We start from the raw sequence: 6,000 nt of genomic DNA, 5'->3' as shown, positions 1-6,000 counted from the left end.
AGCTAAGGGTATTGTACTGGACAGATTCCGGACATTTCCATCATCTCAGAAAGTTCTAGTGGAGAGCGCCGCTCTGGTCTCTGGGCAGCCCCAGAGACTCACCTGGGGTGGAGCAACATCACGAATGGAGAATGCCTGCGGTCCAGGATCCTCAGTGCCCCGGATCCCGGATTCCGAAGCACAAGGGGGCCCTGGGCGCCGTTTCCAGGAGACAGTTTCCGCAGCAAAGGGCTGGAGAGACCTTGCTCCCTGCATCCGCGCTTGCAGAGCCACTTCTCTTTTGCAATCCTTGCTGGTCTGACAGGCTCCTGCAGAATTACATCACTTCCTAAAAAACAGGCAAACACTTCTCCTTCAAGTTAGCACCGACCCAAACAAGCAGGAAACAGGAAATGTTGGGGTTTCAGGGAGGCTGAAGCCCGGCGCCGCACGATGCCGGGCGCGCGGAGCGGAGGGCTCGGGGGGCTGCCCTCGTGTGCGCGCTGCTGACCGCGCTGCTGCCCCGCAGCCCCGCCCAGGGTAAGCCGCGGCCCGGGGGGCGGGGGGCGGGGGTGGGGGCGGGGGTACCGGGGCCGGGGAGGGGGGGCTGCGCAGCTCGGCCGGGAGGGACACAGCCCGCGCCCGCACCCCCGGCCCTTCCGCGAAAGGAGGGGAGGACATCGGAATTGCGGTGGGGGGTGCGGTGGGGGGTGCGGGGGCGGGGGCGGGGGCTCCCCCCAGCAGCTGTCACTCCCCGTAACTCCCCGCAGCATTGCTCTCCTAGCAAGTTGGGGTCCCTGTAGCTGACCGGCTTTAGCAGGCGCGTTTGGAGAACCACAAACTTGTTGGCAGTCGGTGTAAAAAGAACATTTCAATCAGAAGTGAGGAGGAGTTTGCGTTTAAGAATGCGGGGCTGGGACATCAGCAGTTCCAAAGCCTCCTGGAAAAACTGGGGTATGGAAATGTACACCTGGAAAGTGTACTAAATACTGTAAAAAAAAAAAAAAAAAAAAAAAAAAAAAAAAAACCAAAACAGTAAACAGGAAATTATCGGAGGAGTTACCCGGCATCCATTCTAACTTAATCAAGAGGCGTCTTTCATCTGTTTTTCTTTGATCTTGTTACTTCGGGGCATATGTTCTTTGCATGGATTGTTGTTACTAACGAACCTTTATTTCAGAAAGTGATGCGATTGTGGCAAATCAAAGGTATTGGAGAAGACAAAATATTAAATATCATGGTTTTGAGCTAAGAGCAGCAATTGATTTATACCCCGGGCAGTTGCTACAAGCGGCACAATCACCCTGGATGGCCTGATTGCCTCCTGTAGCGTTGTTGACATGCCCTTGGGTAAATAAACTCCGGCAACAGTTTCTACCTGCCTCTAGCTTAGGTCAGTATTTCAAGCAAAAGGAAAGTTCTCAAGCTACAGTTCTTTAAGGAGGACCGGGGAGGGGGGCTTGCGGGCACCCGCACTGACCCAGCCACAGTGTGGCAATTTCCTGGAGATTCACCGTGAGTGCCCAACCCACATTGCCCCACCGATCTCTTGCCCTGGGTGCTCTCCACGTGGCCTTGCCAGGCATCGGAGGTGGAAAATGAAAAGTGAAAGGCGAACCATTCCATCTGGAAAGATGTCTGATTGAAATGGGAGGTGGTGATGAAGACGAGCAGGGGGGTGGGGTGGGGGGCAATGTGTAGTCTTAGGCACAGTTTTGGGGCTGGGAGCCGAGCATGAAGACGACACAGCTCAAGCTGCCCTGTGGCACAGGTGCAGAAGCTGGGGCAGGGGGAGATCAGATGTCCAAGCCCCAGGACCGGTCAGCTGGCCGGCCTGGGACCCCGGGGTTCCCTCCTCTGCCCCAGTGAGAGTCCTCTGGGCCACACTCCTTTCCCTGCAGGGTGTCCTTGGCATCTCAGGAAGCAGAGCCCAGCCATCCCACTTCCACCTCTTATGAGTCTCAAGGCTAGCACAGGTGCCTCAAACAGGTCCTGAAAGTAATGTGTAAGCTTGCCTGAGTATTTTCTTGAGCTTCTCACTATTTTCTTGACGTTTCTGAGTCAAAGTGTCTGCCATCTGGGAGATGCAAAAGGATCATCTGAAGACTCAGTAAAAATTTTCTTTATAATACCGATATCTGATCAGTGGCTCTTCCCCAGTAAGACCTTTGGCTCCGCCTCATTTATGCCCCTTAGACTCTGGTCAACCTCCTTCCCATGACATCTCCTCCATGTGCCCTCCCGCTCCCAGCCAGTCATACCGAATGGAGCGTGTGCTCCAGGCCTCTGTGGTTCTTGTCAAAAGTGAACAAGTTCTCTTTTTTAGAACCCTGAAGCCCCAGACCCCAACTCCTCCTTGACGTCTCTTCTCATCTCTCCTCGGATGGTCACTTTACCTGTGTCATATCCACATCAAACTAGGCTTCTGTAAACACAGCCCATCATGTTGAATCCTAATTGTGCGTGTCTCCCTGTCTCCCACCAGGCTGTAAGCGCTGCCAGGAAGGTTCCTCGGTAGCTCATCCTTGACTTCCCAAAACCCAGTTGGGATCAGCATAAATAAAGACCTCCATAATTCCTGATAAATGCTAAAATCATTCTAGAATGGATTTGAGGCTGATCGCTAAAAATCAATGAGCTCCTGAAAGCAGATAGTGCTAGAATGGCAGAGAAGTCAGAGATGAGAAGCTGGGTTTATCTAGACAATCCAGCATACTTATTGGGCCCTGTCTGGATTTCTAATGTCAGAAAGTGCTCCCCAAATGCCCATTCATAAAAAGCTATATAATCAAAGCTAAGGGGTGATCTCTTATAAATGAAAGATTATGTATTTTTATTTAAAAATAATTTTATTTATTTCTTCATGAGAGACACAGAGAGAGAGGCAGAGACACAGGCAGAGGGAGAAGCAGGCTCCCTGCGGGGAGCCCGATGTGGGAATCGATCCTGGGACTCCAGGATCATACTCTGAGCGGATGGCAGACGCTCAACCACTGAGCCACCCAGGCGTCCCTGATTATATATTTTTAAATTAATTTAAAATTTAATTAAAATTCAAATTAATTTAAAATGAGCTAATGATGTCTAAGACTTCAGGGTATGAGTTAGTTGATAGTTGTCAAACCCCTATTTCCGGGATCCCTGGGTGGCGCAGCAGTTTAGCGCCTGCCTTTGGCCCAGGGCGTGATCCTGGAGACCCGGGATCGAATCCCACGTCGGGCTCCCGGTGCATGGGGCCTGCTTCTCCCTCTGCCTGTGTCTCTGCCTCTCTCTCTCTCTGTCTGTGACTATCATAAATAAATAATTAAAAAAAAAAAACTCCTATTTCCTTGAATTTTTCAAAAAATATCTTGGAGATGTTTGGTAGTAGAATCCATCCTACTGACTGTATGAAAAAATGGAGGCACAGACTTACTCAGGTCACAGTGCTAACTAGTAGATCTAAGCAAGATTCAGCCACAGGAATCCATGCTCCAACATATACTATAATGCCTCTGGGTTTCTGGGCTCTGCTGAAGTATGTGTCTAGTTTCAGGTTTAGAAAAATATGTCTCGGGCAGCCCCGGTGGCTCAGCGGTTTAGCGCTGCCTTCGGCTCAGGACCTGATCCTGGAGTCCTGGGATCGTGTCCCACGTCAGGCTCCTGCATGGAGCCTGCTCCTCCCTCTGCCTGTGTCTCTGCCTCTCTCTCTCTCTCTCTCTCTCTCTCTATCTGTATCTCTCATGAAGAAATAAATAAAATCTTAAAAAAAAAAAAAAAGAAAAGAAAAATATGTCTCTGGTACCCTTCCAACTATAGATGTATCCCATGCATTCTTAGTTGGGGTCTAAGGTCTAAGGTTATTGCATATTAATAAAGGAGCTGTATCTGGTCGGGTCAGAGACTGGCCTACAGGAAAAGGGTTGGAGAGAGCTGGGGTTAACTCTGGCCTTTAGGGGGAAAGGGAAAGGCTGCAAGGTGCAGAGTGAGCAACAGGGCATCTGGGGATTAGCACAGTTAAGACCAGAAGCAGGAAAAGCGGAATGATGAAGTCATAGGTAAGAGACTTCAGGGTGTGGGAACCAGGGAGAGAAAGCACAGCCTTGTGTCATTCTTTATGGGAGAGTCCTGCGGAGAACTGACCCCAAGGACCAAATAGCCTTCAGAAACCAAACAACAACAACAACAAAAACAGGCAGAAAGGGATTTATTGGGGTTTAAAGTCCCTCCGCGTCTGAAAGCCTGATCCAAGAAACCAGAAGACAGCTGGGTCTTGGCTGGGATGGGCCCAACCGGGCAAGGAAACAATACGACATGCAATTTGCCTACCTGTGTATAGTTTGCACCGCCCTCTGATGTTGGCAAAGATGAGGAGAAATAGGAACTCTGCACCACTGGTGGGAGGGTTGGTGCAGTCCCTAGACCATCCTGCTGCTTAACCCATTCATTGGGCTTTTAACTTCAGTCATATTTTTCACTCTAGAAAAATTTTTTCATTTCCAGAATAAAAAATGTAGTGTCTTGCTTTTATTTTTTCTTGTTAGTTATTCCTTCTTTTATGTTTTTCTTTTACACATAGTATTTTCTGATAACTTTGATCTGCCATGTATGTAGATCTAATCTTGTTGCTCATTGTATCTATTGATTCCCATTTGTGAAAGAAATCTTGGGGGCTCTGAGGACCCAATCTGGCACCCAGAAGGTGACTTCACTCCATTTGACCGAAACCCAGATTCTCTGATTCCAGCACCAGGTTACTGTAAACACTTTCCAAATACCATCTAGTCCTGTCACCGCAGAATAGTATTTGGAAGATATGGAGGCAGGGATGGGCCAGGCTCGAGGAAAGCCAGTGCTTGGACCTCAGGCTTACAGCCCTGCCTTGGGATGGAGAGGGGACAGGCTGAGCAGGCCTCAGGGGTCAGACTGCAAGAGTTGTATGAGCAGGTGCCAAAACCTCATGAAAGGTACAAGCCAACAAAGCAGAGTCTGCTGTGGGGGCATCAACCAGCAGCAGGTCAACAAGAAAGCCAAAGTTATTGCCAAGGAGAAAGAAGTAGAGAAAATCAAGTTGAAAATCAGAAGGGGGGCCAGGGTCCATGGCATCAGGATGATGGTGAGATCAGCCTGGGGGGGGGGGGCACACCTGACTCTGACTAGAACTTTGTCAAAATCATTGCTCCCTCCTTTCCTTCCTCTCTTCCTTCCTTCTTTTCTTTTCTTTCCTTCCTCTCTTTTCTTTTTTATTTTCTTCTCTCTCTCTTCTTTTTTATTTTCTTCTCTCTCTCTTCTTTCCTTCCTTCCTTCCTTCCTTCCTTCCTTCCTTCCTTCCTTCCTTCCTTCCTTCCTTCCTTCCTTCCTTCTCTTTCTCCCATGGCCTAGTGGTTTTTTTTTTATTGGTGTTCAATTTGCCAACATATAGAATAACACCCAGTGCTCATCCCATCAAGTGCCCCCCTCAGAGCCTATCACCCAGTCACCCCCACCCCCCGCCCACCTCCCTTTCCACCACCCCTAGTTCGTTTCCCAGAGTTAAGAGTTTCTCATGTTCTGTCTCCCTTTCTGATATTTCCCACTCATTTTTTTCCTTTCCCCTTTATTCCCTTTCACTATTTTTTATATTCCCCAAAAGAATGAGACCATATAATGTTTGTCCTTCTCCGATTGACTTATTTCACTCGGCATAATACCCTCCAGTTCCATCCACGTCGAAGCAAATGGTGGGTATTTGTCATTTCTAATGGCTGAGTAATATCCCACTGTATACATAGACCACATCTTCTTTATCCACTCATGTTTCAATGGACACCGAGGCTCCTACCACAGTCTGGCTATTGTGGCCATTGCTGCTATAAACATTGGGGTGCAGGTGTCCCGGCGTTTCACTGCATCTTTGTCTTTGGGGTAAATCCCCAGCAGTGCAATTGCTGGGTCGTAGGGCAGGTCTATGTTTATCTCTTTGAGGAACCTCCACGCAGTTTTCCAGAGTGGCTGCACCAGTTCACATTCCCACCAATAGTGTAAGAGGGTTCTCCTTTCTCC

The 6,000-nt window shown here is 49.0% G+C and overlaps 1 protein-coding gene across 6 annotated transcripts in view; it reads left to right on the top strand.

The window, feature by feature from the left end:
* The first annotated feature begins 336 nt into the window (after positions 1-336).
* The window catches only part of TMEM154 (transmembrane protein 154), a 45,919-nt gene continuing 40,255 nt past the window's right edge, over positions 337-6,000 (top strand). For 2 of the 6 annotated variants that reach the window (XM_025438952.3, XM_025438955.3), the window contains exon 1: positions 342-519. The gene's annotated coding sequence lies outside the window, so the exon portion shown is untranslated. Of the gene's footprint in view, positions 520-6,000 lie in introns of all 6 variants that reach the window. The other 4 variants (XM_035698873.2, XM_025438954.3, XM_035698874.2 and 1 more) reach the window with 4 other exon arrangements.

The sequence above is a fragment of the Canis lupus genome, chromosome 15 (assembly GCF_003254725.2).
Source record: "Canis lupus dingo isolate Sandy chromosome 15, ASM325472v2, whole genome shotgun sequence".
Lineage (NCBI taxonomy): Eukaryota > Metazoa > Chordata > Mammalia > Carnivora > Canidae > Canis > Canis lupus.
This window is presented reverse-complemented; position numbering and strand designations above follow the sequence as displayed.